Source organism: Gavia stellata, chromosome 1, assembly GCF_030936135.1.
Source record: "Gavia stellata isolate bGavSte3 chromosome 1, bGavSte3.hap2, whole genome shotgun sequence".
Classification (NCBI taxonomy): Eukaryota; Metazoa; Chordata; class Aves; order Gaviiformes; family Gaviidae; genus Gavia; species Gavia stellata.
This window is the reverse complement of record NC_082594.1, coordinates 116,727,596-116,740,950: the sequence shown is the minus strand read 5'-3', so window position 1 is coordinate 116,740,950 and position 13,355 is coordinate 116,727,596.

Below are 13,355 nucleotides of genomic sequence, written 5' to 3'. Positions count from 1 at the left end.
ACTTTCATTGTATTAACCAATCTACTTTTCCCCTCTACCCCCATCACAGCATCCTGTTCCCTTCTTCTGTCCAACTTGGTATCTCACAGACTTCTCTGTGTTGGATTGAAGGCTGGAGAAGGTTCCTCTGCTGGTGCCTCATGAGACTGTTCCAGCAAAGAATTGGTTTATAGTTGTCAGCATACCTTCTCTTCCACGGCTTTCAAGGAGTTTGCAGTTAACCCCAAACATAACTTGCCTGGAGGTCTTTGAGACACTTTTTTTAAAAAACTTTTTTTTATTTTATTTTCAGTGATCAGAGCTCTTAGCTGTGCTGAATAGGGGGTAACTTGGCAACCCTGAAGAGTCAATCCTCAGACAAGCATTTGTTGGATGTCTGCTTTATGGCCACCTTCTCCCCCACCCTTCTACCTTCTTTTCTCCCCATTACAGCTGCTCACGTTGTGCCTGAGACCCTGTTCTGCTTGTGGCAGGGGGGCACATGGTGTCTAGGGACAAGGCCCAGCCTTCTGCTGGCTTCGGCAGAGAGGTGAGAGACCTTGCCCCACTGGTCATGGTGTGACTTTTGGGGAAAAAAAAAAATAAAAATGAGATGGATCTTTATCTGCAGTTGACCAACTGATCATGTTTAGAGAAGACTTGTAAAGTATGAATTACCAAATTCACAGATCACACTCCAGTGCTGCTTCTGCCAGTCACTCAGTGGTAACCCTTGAACCTGTAAGCAGAGTCTGAGATCTGCAGTGGCTGAAGTGCAGCTCAGGGTAGGAATAGGAGCAAGCCCAAGAGGGCAGCAAGAATCCTTCAGGTTCCAATGATCCTGGTCTTGTGCATGGGCCTGCAGCAGGGCTTTCCCCATGGGTTTGAGACCTATTCCTAGGTGCTATAGTATAGAAGTCCTGCTTTGGTCTTCCACATACACTGACCTGGCTCCTGAGTGGGAGCAGCTCCTTTTCCAGGCAGTTCTGTCTTCCCAGCACAGCTGGTGTTTTAAGCAATAAAAGTCAGAATGAAGATACTGTGTATAAACAAACAATGAAGTAGGACTGTACCGCAACCTGACGTCACAGCCAGGGTTTGGCTTACATCAAGAAGGGTGAGAAATGTACAGTTGAGGCCAGGGATCAACGCTTTCCAAACTTTTTTTAAGATAAAAGAAAAGATGCTAAAGGAGAATATCCACGGAAGGTAGTGGCTGTGGTGTGCTGTTGCCAATCTAGACATTCATTACATATTCGGTCTGCTTCACTAATAGCTCATCCCACTGCACATTCCAGGGGAGCTGCAGGTCTAGTATCTGTGCTATGAAGGCTTCATTTCACATTAGTGTTTGTGGAAGTTTGCATTCAACGCGGTCACTATTCCAAATTCAGGTTTTTTTGCGGTAAGTTTTCTTTGTGTGGGTTTTTTTTCCTGTCTTGCATTGTGACCTTTGTTCCGAGGCTGACATGAGGTTTTTTTCTAGAAGGCTGTTCTGCTTCCCACATGTGAACACTCCTGCAGTCATATATGTATATATATGTATGCGTAGAGGTGTCCAGTGATTTTTGGAAGCTGAATGTGAGACATCTTCAAAATGGACTTGATTTGCAGAGTTGGGGCTTGCAACTTATTTGACTCTCTAAGACATTTCATGTAGAGTTCCAAAACTGGGACACCCAAAACCTATAAACCTCTGGAAGACTGGTGTGAACATTCGTAGCAACTTTTCTTTCTGGCCTGATGTTTTCCTTTCTGGAGGAGCTCTGACAAGGCCTATGTTGCAGGCAGACATATCTGTCTCTGCTGAGGAATAGGGCAGAAGCAGTCTCTAGCTTCTGCTGTGAAAGGCCAGAGATCTGTAGCGATGCTTTCCAAAGGAAGCAAGTTGAGGAAAGGATTCCCTCAGATACTACTTTGACAGTAAGAATTTTTCTTCCTCTCCTGTCTGCTGTAGTGATATCTTGCTTTTTCCTTGGATGTTATGAAACACCATTCTGATGTTTGGGATGCTGGCTGTCCTTCCCACACTGATCTAGCAGCTTCTTCCCTGTATTAACATCTGCTTTTTTCACGGAAGGCCTGTGGCATTGGGGCATCTTGGGAGGGGTGGTAGTGGTGGTGAAGTTTGAAGCACAGCATTAGTCACTTTCTGTCCTTACAGACTGACTCCTTGTTTATGTGCTCTTGGTTAAGTTTTAGGGAGAGAGGATCATGACTGTAATGCAATAATTAGGGAATGAATGAGCAGGGAACTGCCAGCTCTTCCCAAGCACACAACATAGCACACTTTCTCCCTGCTGGAAAAATCTCAGGGTTATTTTGGTCAGAGCTCCCTGCTCTAGTGAAAGGTCCCCATGTCCTTAGCTAATGCTGACCTTCCTTCATGGCCCATAACAAACCATCTTTGTCATTCCAAGTGAAGCAAGTTCGCTGCTAGCTAGTACTGCTGCCAGCCCCTTGGAAGGCAATGCTGCATCCCCTTCCACCCTGTATTTGCTGTAGTTGGAAGGCTAGAAGCTGAGGGACTAGACCTACCCCCCAGGTTTCCTTCTACTTGTGCCAATTTTGTATTATCCCCTTTTTTTAAAATAGAGTGGGAATCTTATCTCTAACGAAAAAAAATAATCTAGGTCACTTTTCATGTTTTTTAGTATTATTATTATTTCCTGTGTGACCGGGGTTTGTGTGAGTGGGGGTGTGTGTGCATCTGGTTGTCTATTAAACCTGCAGAGTATCAGGAGAGTAAGCTGCCCGAGATGCAGTGCAAGCATCCGTATCCTCCCTGCTGCAACCTGTGGTATGGTCAAAGTATCCTAAGGGCTCACATTGATCTTCCTCTGTTCGCATTGCCACATCTCCTGGTTAAGCTGGTAAATTCCTCCAGGCACAATCCAGGACAAGCTTGAACATCAAATAGCAGAAGGGCAAGATATTTTCTTTCTTTTGTTTTAATTTCAAAGTTACAAAATAAAATGTTTGGCACAATTCTGGAATGCAGGTACCGAATAGTTCTAACAATGCTGTGTAAAATGTTTCTTTTTATGTTTAAAATAAAGAGCGAGCCTTTTTGATTATGTCTGTGCTGTGTGTCTGGATGTTTGAGCTATGGGCCATTCTTTCCTTGTACCTTGCATGTATGCAGACGCTATTGTTGAAGCAAGGATATCAAAGGTAAACCTTACAGTCCTGTTTCCAGCACGGCTTACCATGTAAAATAAGCATGAGCCCTATTTTAGAGTAAGTTTTAAATATTTGCCTACATTAGTGTGATGAATTGAGTAATGTAATTGTTTTCTGAGTCTGTCCTGTTTCTACCCCACTGTAAGTCAACCTTTTTGTTGGGCAAGTTTCCTTTTGATTACCTAGAGCCAGGAGTCACAGTTAGGAGTGCATGTTCAATATCTGCTGTAAAACCTGGGCATTAGATGTTGAGTCTTCTTTGAACCCTTCCTGAGGTTTCTCATTTCCAAGGTACCAGGAGGAAAATCAGTAGTGTTGGAAGTAAATTTCCTGCTTACCTTGCCAATGGCTGAATTTTTTTTCCCTCCAGCAACCATGTAAGGACACCACGATAGTACAGCAAAGAGGTGACTTGCTTTCCAACAAGAAGTTGCTTGAGGCAGAAGTGGGTTTGGGAGGCTAAGACAGGCTTTGGCAAGGTTGGTTTGTGATCAAACTGGTGTATGCTCTGTCCGAGATGGTTACAGTGCAGGCCAGTTGACAGCCAAGTGTGTACCTTTGGCTTCTTTCCAGACGGTGGTGTTGCAGCTGGCATGGAAAGATATCCTCTGTAGAGTGTGCTTACAGGAAGCTGGGAGGTGGCACCAAGCTGTAAGTTCTTAAGGGGTGACAGAGACCATCAGCTGAGACAGATAAATGTCATAAATGGTCTCTGATCCCTCAGCAGAGCCTTTGGCAGCTGCAGATGTTTAACACATACGGGCCCACAAGTCATGAGTCGCATGCTTGTGGGACAGCAGCTGTTGGCCTCTAGCTGTGCAGGTTACAGCTTGCTGGTAAGTTTGGATTAGCTTTATGAAATCCTCTTGCCTCCCACACCCCCTGGGATGACCTGGATCTTAATACAGTTCTTCAAAGCATGCTAGGATTTTATCATTAAGAAAATAAAAGCCAAAGTTTGAAGTCTGGAGATGAAGGGGGATACTTTCAAGTAACTGCCTGAGTTGTTGCAGTCAATGATGGGAGTTACCAAGTCTGCAGTATCACCTTGTATCTGCCATGGGTTCAACTCAGCTACCTGCCTATAGAGGTACCTAGCTGCCTAGTGTCATAGAGACAGCCTGAAAAACACTTTTGTGCCAGAGCCTGGGTGTTCAGTTGCTTCTATAGCACTGGGCTCAGGCAATATGCTTTTGGCTGTGCTTGTTCCACGGCAGAACCCAGGCCTGTCCTAACACCTCTACTGGGCTGAAGCTGACTGGAGTTGAGTAGGATGCATGAGAAGACCTGCCTCCTCTTTGTCATGTGAAGGTGAAGCTCGTCATGCAAATGTTCCAAGGAAATGTATGGCTTTTGCCTTTTCAGTGGGACTTTCTACATTTCTATGATTGCAGGTCTGTACAGCAGAGATGGTGTTTTAAGAAAGAGCCTTTAGCAACTGATCCAAGCTGTGGGACATGCTAACTGAAGAAAAAGCTACTGCTCATTCTTGTGCGAGGTAAATACACATTAAATACAGCACGGAGCCTTCTATTGGACAGCTCTTTGCCAGGGATCTCCTTCCGTTACCAGGGAAAATGGCATTAGGCTGCAGCCAGCAGATGATTGATACTGAGCTCTAGGGGAATGCCTGGGTTATTAAGGAAGGTTCTGTGGATTTCCAGGTCCCTCAGAAGAGCTGCCACAAAGACAAACTGTTCTCTTCTCCCTGGCAGCTGAGTTGCATTCCACAAAGTACCAGAAGTGTAAGTGCATGTCTGCTTTGACCTCTGCCAAGGGGGTAGAAAGGCAGGACTTTCCAAAGCAGACTTTGTGAAAGCAAGTTAGTATTATATCATACTTTGTTCATGTGGGATTTTATAAACTCCAGCATGTACTGGGCCTTAGACTAGACCACAGACTTAGTCTGAGTGCACCTCTGCTGGCTTTAGAAGGGAATAATGAAGCTTCAGATAGATGGACGTTAAGTTCTATTTCTTGTTGGCAACTTAACCTGGCTCATGCCCTCTGGTTCCTTTTTTGTATGATCCTGCCAATCATTTGGCATATTCAACAGATGGCAAAGAGTCTCAAAGATAATAAGTTCCCAAAAGTTTCTTAAAGGGTGGGGCTAGAGAGGAGGGAGGATGCTTCCAGAGCTGCTCCAGCAGAGCCAGCAATATGAACATACCAGTTACTGGGCATCCAAGAACCCACAGCGATGTCTGAGAGGACAGGACTGGTGTTGCCTTTGTGGCTTTCGTTGCCCCTGTGCTGACTTCAGCTCTACAAAGGTCCTGGGCATGGTGTGCAGCAGCTGGGATGTTAGGGCTATGGTAAACTGGGAAAATATCCATGCTGCTTAGCATCTGCCTGGATACATGAAAGCTGTACATGGCTACAGCCAAATGCAGGTTCTGAATGCAAGTACTAACCTCCCCTTTGGTGTTTAGGTACATCCTCTTTCTTTCTGTGCCCAACCTTCTTTGCTCATTTCCTTCATGTTTTGTTCGCTTTGCCCTCCCCTCTTTCATTTCCCATTCTTTCCTTCAGGAGTCTCTTCTTGCCTTTGCTATCTAGACCAATGTTTGTCTCTGCATCTCTAAAGGACCATGCTCTTCTGTGTTCATCTCTGAGGGAGAGCAGGGGTATGTTGTTGACGTGCATCCTTGAATCATCTGCTGAGACCTCAAGCTGCAGAACTCCAGGCCAGTGCCCACTACAGGTCATCTGGAAGGCTGGCACCAGACACACATGCACACAAATGTTCTGTAGTCTCTTCCCTCATGAGGACTCCAGATAATATGCGAGGAAACTAAGCATCTGTGATGGGGAAGTGATTCCAAAGAGACATTCGGATTCCCTTTCCAAAGCAGAAGGGACAGATTTTCTTTCTAAATCAGATGGTTTTGGTCCACTTTCTCCTGAGCGGCTGCTTGCTATCATAACACAAATGCTGCTCAGTGTCTATGAGTTCCAGACAAGCAACCACTGTACTGAACATTGTACCTAGTACGAAGCAAAGTAATTTCTCAAGGTGACTGTGATGGGATTCATCTTTAACAGCTGGACTAGCCACCCTAGACTTGAGAAACAGGTACCTAAAGAATGCGATTTATCTGACCTACTTGAGACATGCATTTTAGCATAAGGAGAACTGAAGGTACCCATTTCTCACCATTAGCTGTAAAGGAAAGCGCAGCTCACCTAAGACGTGAGAATTAGGCAAGATAAACGTATAAAATATTGGCCAGGCAGGTAGGGGCTGAGAGAAATGAGGTAGTGGCAGCTCGCTCTAGTGATGGACTAGGAAAGGAGGGAGGAAGCCACAGCAGATACCTGTAGTCATTATTCAACCAAGAGACAGATGGTGGGTCCTCAATACCTCTGTAACAACCATTCTCATGTAACTTACGTTTTTGTGAAAACAGTTCTAGGATGGATTTTATTCTCTATTTTGTTACTTGTATAACATCTCGTGCCTTTGCATAAGAATAGTCCTTGGATTACAGTTGTCAGGATGGATCCAAACCACTCTAATTGTGGTTTATATCCTTGCACAGGCTCCTAGTCTTCAGCCATGCAGCTTTTCTGATGTGTGACTAGTAGAGTCAACCAAGTCTCATACTGAGGTCCCTGGTGTGTTATCCACAATGTCCAGTCCCTCTGAAGCTGTCTCTTCTAATAGCTGTGCGAATAGTGAATCACCAGGCTTCCTGAAGTATTTATTTAGAGCAAAATCATTGCCATAAGGTGAATCTTCCAGCAATGAAAAGAATAATATGTCTCTTTACTTTATTGGGTGTTGGGCCTTCTTCCACAGGGACAGACCTTACCAGCCATTTTCTGCCACTGCCCACTCTCTTCCCCCCAGCACCCCATCACTGTGGGCTAGCCCCCTTGTCCCCTAGCTCAGAAATGTCCATCTCTGATGTTTCAGGGAAAGCCCCTTCAGAAGCTGAGCTCTGAGGTCCCAGCATGGCAGAAGTATATGTTTTCTTTAGAAATAAGATGTTAAGGTCCTTTTGAAGCTGATGGCTCTTCTGTAGCCTTTCATGTGTGTGCTGAGGTGTCCTTGCCTGGTGCCATTATCTTTTTCTTTCTTTCTTTCTTTCTTTCTTTTCTGTCTCCCACAGTCCCCTGCATTCACCCAGAAAGGTCTTTTGTAAGTTGCTATTCATTAACTTCCCCTTCCTTGACCTGATTGTATATAATGTTAACAAGATGGCTCTCGGGACCCTTGGGCATGGCGCTGCTGTGTTTAAACCCTCCCTTACCTTGCATCAGTGGTGGCAGCAGCCTGTCATCTGAGTGTCACCTCTTCCCAACTTGACTGAGACCCACGTTTCAGTGGTGAGAGATGTTCTCCAAGTCTCTGGGAGTAGCAGGGGAGATGCTGCAGGCTCTCTTAGATGGAAGGTGTCAGGCTGAAGTGAGATAACTGCTGCCATGTTGCAGTACTGGGTGCATCCTTTATCAAGCCCTTCAGAGGCAACAATTAAGGAGGAGTTGCTTTCACACTGAGACTGACAATCCGAGCACAAAGAAGTGAGATCTAGCTTGTACGTTTGCAACTCTTCCTGACGTCTATGTTCAATCAAAGCTGTGCGCCCCGCAGGCTTTCCCTGCAGTTCACTGCAGCTCCTGCCTTTTGTTTGAAGGAAATTTGTTTGGCTTAGCATAAATATAACTTAGCCTTTCTGTGAGTATAGGCAAGACATCCTCCTTTAGTGCAAATGGAGGATACCAGCAGCAACAACATCAGTATTGCCTACACTGTGTTCTGCTTTTCGGCTCCTGGGATGCTTGTGGGGCAATGAGGGCAACATGGGATGGTGGTGTCCAGAGTGCTCTACCCAAACCATTGCTGAGGAGGGTGAAAAGGTGGCATATAGGAACAGAACACCTACTTCATGGCCAGGTACAGCTGTCTGGTAGCTAAACGCATCCAGGCAACTAAACAGCATGTTAATGCTCAATTTTGAGTCAAGGTCCCACTCTGGCAACACCTCAGGCCCCAAGCTGAATTTCTTTGGACACCTGCGTACGTGTCCTTGGAGCAGCTTCGTATTCACAGATGAAGGATTCTTTAGGCACTTCAAGAGGAAGTGAAGTTAGCAGTTCTGGGATTTTAAGAAGGGCCGCTCTGGCTCTGCTATCGGACCTTGTGAAACTGCTGCTGTTCCCATGATCTCAGAGAAATGGGAAAGGGGGAATTGTTTCGGGTAGATGAGCAAAGGCATTGATGCTAGGTGAGCTGTAAGTGTAGTTCTGCCATTGCTACCTTGCTTTATCACCTCAGGAGCATAGCTGTGTGTCACTCCCATGTTCTTAGTGCCGGGGTGGCCCCACTCTGCCTGTGCAAACATAGCCTTAGTGTCCTGGCGGGTAAGGATGGGGCTTTCAGTCTATGTAGGGGACTACCCAGGCAAACCCCACCATTGTGCTGCTCTGTGGGACCTGCAGTCTCTCCCTCTTCAGCCCCAGCCCCGCAGTTGCCTGCCTATGGCTCCCAGGTGCTCTGCTCACTGCAGCCGGTTCAGGGTGGGGAAAAATCCATGCGCTTTCAGATTCACACGCTGCCATCAGAGGCAGGCCTATGCTTCCTGAAAAGGGCCTTGGAGACCCTCTTCCTACCTTTAGTACTGGGAAGCATATATTTTGTGCATCTTCCACTCAGGCCTGTTAAGAGAGCAGCTCCCTACTGCAGCCACTGGGGCAGTGGGTTTTGGCAGCTGGAGTTGTCATTTTTCCCAACTTAGATATATTTAACAATTGGCTGCAGGAATGGCTGTTTAATTCCCTTGCTAACATTTCCAGGGCAGCTATTTAATTTTTTTTTTTTAAAAACCCACTTGCTTCTAGAAATCCTGTAATCGAATCCAAGCTCTGTCAATCTAATTAGTTTTGAAGTGCAGCATCTCCGTAACTTAGAGACCTAAATAAGCAGCTTAATATTAAAACCTAGCTTCTCTTCCAACACGTAATACTGTTCTGTGTTCCTCCCCAGAAGTTCCTACTGAACAACAGGCCGCTGCAATTGCTCTCCCTCTTTTCTTCTCTTAACCTCCCTCTTCTCTTCCCTGGCCTCTGCCCTCGCTGTGTCCATGAGGAACTGAAACAACCAGGCACAGCCCTCTGCTGCTCTGCTTCAGTCAGTCTTCCATGATGCTTGCTTAAAAGATGCTGATGCTGCTTTGAATGCCAGAGCAGAGAGGTCCAGGGGCGTTACGTAGCAGCTCCTGGTGCCATGCGGGAGCCGGGCAGGGCGGCTGCGCTTGCCAGCTGCTCAGTGATGTGATTGAGCCCTGCGTGTGTTGCGGCAGGGGAGTGCCAGGATTTACGGAGGGCAGGCTGCGCCGTCTCAGAGCCAAGCCCCGCAGCCAGAGGAGCATGGTCTGATGCAGTGCAGGAAAGGGCAGCTGCTGAGCGATGCCTCTTTGCTAAGGTGCCACACAAGCTGGCTCCTTCCTGGGGTGCTGTGAGGAGCTGGCAGGGAGGAGATGAATTGGCTCCCTTGGGCCCAGGAGGAATGCTGCACCCAGCGGCACATTGTGTCCCTCCCTGAGCTTTCTGCCACCTGCAGCGAAGGTGAGATGTCCAGGAGATTTATGTCTGAAATGCATTGTTGGCCCAAACTACAAAGACTGGTGGAGCTATGGCTATAGAGGAGTGAGGCTTTTCAGCCCTTTCCTGTGGGTAGAAGATTTAAAAAAAAAAAAATAATTAAGGAGGGGGGCCTAAAGAGCACTTTTTAATAGGATAAGGTATATGAGGCATGTGGTTCAGGCTCTGCTTATGTCCCGCTGGCAGAGCCGATTCAAAACAAAGTGTGTTTGCCCGCTGCTGTGGCAGTGAAGCAGGAATAACCCATCCCACTATCCTGAAGGACTTTCGGTGTCTCTGCAGTACCCTGGCCAATTTTGTTCTTGTTTGGCTTTTTGCAGTAGAAATGATGGTGTAAACGTGAGTGAACACCAGTTCACCAAAAAAGAGCTGTGGGCGTTCTCGGCCAGCCCTGTCTGCTCACTGCTGAGAGTGGCTAGAGTCCTAGAAAGCTGCAGTTGCACAGGACAGGTGTTTCTCTGCTTCCCAGCCTGTTTGGCTCTTAGATTTCAGTTGCTTTTTTTACTTTGTTTCAGTTCCGGTACCAACGATACTGTGTTTTTCAGTGCGAAACAGGCGCAACAACCTTTCTGTGCTGCTGTGGGTTTTGCTCATGAAGACCCTGTCCTTGCCATGCATTGGAGCTGTGTCCCCCAAGGGCCCAGGACATGCAGGATTTGAGTAACGGAAGCAGTCCGTCCCACCACCATGAGAAAAGGTCACTGTTTTCTTCACCTTTGCTAGGCATCCCCCTGTTTTCATGGCTGTCTGGTTTCCCTGCGACTGGTGGGTGGTTTGGTTCGACAGCATGTCAGTGGGGAGATCTTTATCCACCGAGATCTCGCTCGGCTCCAGCAGCCCAAGGTGAAAGCCCATGTAGCTGCGAGGGAAGATCCCAGCAAAGCAAGTCTGGCTCTGGCAGGAGCTGGAGGATTTGGGCATTTGTGCTCTGTCAGGAGGTTTCTGCCCATGAGAGCATGCCTGGGAGATTGCGGCTGAGCTGACCGGCCTTGGGGAAGCCAGGCAGTCGGCCAGCTCCCACTCCGTAATTGGGGGAAGTAACCAGCTGCCTTTGATGTCTGAGCTGGGCTGAGAAAACCTGACAGCAGACTTCAAAGTCTGTTGCGCCAGCTCCCCTGATTATCTGTAGGCTTCTGGCATGTCCCCCAAGACTGACAGATTATCCCAGCTAATGCTGTACTCTTCCCAACATCCTGCCATCCTGCCTGGTGCCAGCCCCTCTCTTTCAAGGCTGCAGTCTCCATCCCTGCCTGTCCTTCTGCCCCCTCGCCGGTCACTGTGGATATATGGCAATGGCATTTCTGGGCAGGGGACATGCCTCCTCAGATCTGTGAAGCAAAGGCAGAGGAGGCATTTTTGGAGAGCTTGCTTAATAGCCTGCACCCCTGGGCTGTATTCCCCCTCCCCGTTCGCTCTCAAGAACAGCCTGAAATGCAGGGAGCTCTCTGTGGCTGCCCTTTGCAAGGCACTGAGGTGTTTACAGCCAAGCAGGCACCATGTGCCTTTCCCCTCCAAAAAGCCTTTGGGGAGCAGGCCTCCCATCCACGCTGCTCCAGGACAGGTCATGCCAGCTGAAGGGTAAGGAGGGGCTGGGAGGAGAGGGCTGTGTTGTCTTTGCCTCCTTCAGCCTCTCTGCTGGGACCTTGCTGCCTCAAATTAGTCTCTAGCTCCTTTGCCACCTGTGCTTCAGTGCTCAGGGAGCCCCAGGGTGCTGTCTGTGTGAGTAGAGATGTGGAAGGTAGGTCATTGCTGAGGGCTGGCTCGGGTGGGGTGAGGAGATGGTAGAGCCATGAGGCTGAGCAGAGGCCCCAGAGCTCGTGCTCCTCCCAGAGCAGTTTGCTTTCACATGGGATGTTGCATAGCAATGCCAAAAGCTCATAGGGGAACCCTCCCTTTTAAGAGTTGGGGTTTTTTTTTCCCCAGAGCAAGCAACCTTGGCAGTGCCTGAAAACCGTTCCTGTGCAAAGCTGGATTTGCCCAAGATGTGGTTTGAGGTCTGGTTTCCTTTGGAAGGTGGGGTTCATTGCTACTTTTCAGAAGGTGGGGTAGGCTGTGCCCTCTGCTGCAATAGGTAGAAGCCAGCAATGAATGTGATGGCTGTGGACAGAGGAAACCACAGCTGCCCAACCCAAGGCACCCAAATAGGGTGAGGGAGCTCCTGGGGGCCATATAGCCAGACAGGGGATCTGGGCTGTAGCCTTTCCCCTATGCTTGCCTAATTGCTTTTGGGTCTCAGCAGTCTGTTCCCCCTAAAAACCAACACTGACCATAGGGTCTCTTCCTTCATCCTCAACAGCTTCCACCATAGCATTTCTGCCTTGCTGTGGGAGTGATCCTGCCTTATCCCCATCCCTCCCCAGGCTCCTTGCAGTGTGCAGGGGGAGTTGTCTGGTCAGCACTTGTCTGTCCAGGAGGTTTCCAAGTCACCGTGAATGCTGCCGATTGCTGCTGTGCTCTTTCAGGCAGAGTCTAACTTCACCCTGGCTGCACTGGGCTTGGTAAAACTTTCCATGCTGCATTTTTGGTGGTGTTTTTCTGGAAAGCTTTGACCCAAAGTGGCTGACCAGCATCCAAAAAGGGTGCCTGCAAAGGGATCCAGGGAGGCAAGAGGAAGGAGAATGGGTATGGAGGCATGCCATTAAAGATGGTCATCACCTGCGTGAAAGCCAAAGCCAGTGCTGTGGGCAAATTGCCTCCCAGCCTTGTGCTCTGGAGTGGGAGATGGCGGTACTCTGCGGGGGTGTGCTGAGAGGTGGCCCTGCTGCTTGGGTGCTGGCAGTAGCCGTGCTGTGCCAAGGGCTGGAGGTCAATAGCGTTTAATCCCCATGGCCCTGGTGCAGCACTTCAGCTCACCAGGTGAGGTGCACGGGCGCAGGCACCGCCTGGCTCGGAGGCGGCAAATCCTCTCCTCCTTGTAGGTATGGGCAGAGACCGCCCCTAAGAAGCATGTTTCCCCCTCACTTCCCATCTGGTGTCATCCCCAGGAAAATAGGGTAAGGGGATCTTTCTCCCCATGGATTTGGCTTCCCTGATGTGGTTTCTAACAGCAATGCTGTCTTAAAGAATTCTCTGAGCCTCTTCCTTTGCCCTGCCTTGCGTGGTTAATAGTCCTGCTGTATGTCTGGTTGCACTGATTTCCCAGGGAGGAAGAGAGTAGGTTTTAGACTGCACAGTCCCAGGAAGAGGGAGCTGTTGGTTTTGTTCACAGACCATCATCATTGCTGGTGATAGGCCTGGGCCAAGCAATCCTATTCTCCCTGGTTTCTCTGTTGCAAATGTAAACAGCGACTCATGCATCATTAGAGTTGCAAACTTGGAGTTAAACTGTCCCCGTGTGTGTGTTTATCTGCACACTGACTGTCGGAAGCTCACTGAGTTTGAACTCCAAGTTTCCTTTCCATTTACTCTGTTGCTGTAGCAGAGATGCTTTTCCCTCCTCCAAAGTGGTAAGTGGGTTGGCTTACTGTCAGCAGGATCATCCCTGGGGCACTGCTAGCAGCGGGTTGCTCTTGGAAGGCAAACCTCTTAATCCCTTTCCTTCTGAGAAGGGAGGGTTTCATCCTGCAGTGGGGAACGGAAGCTTACCG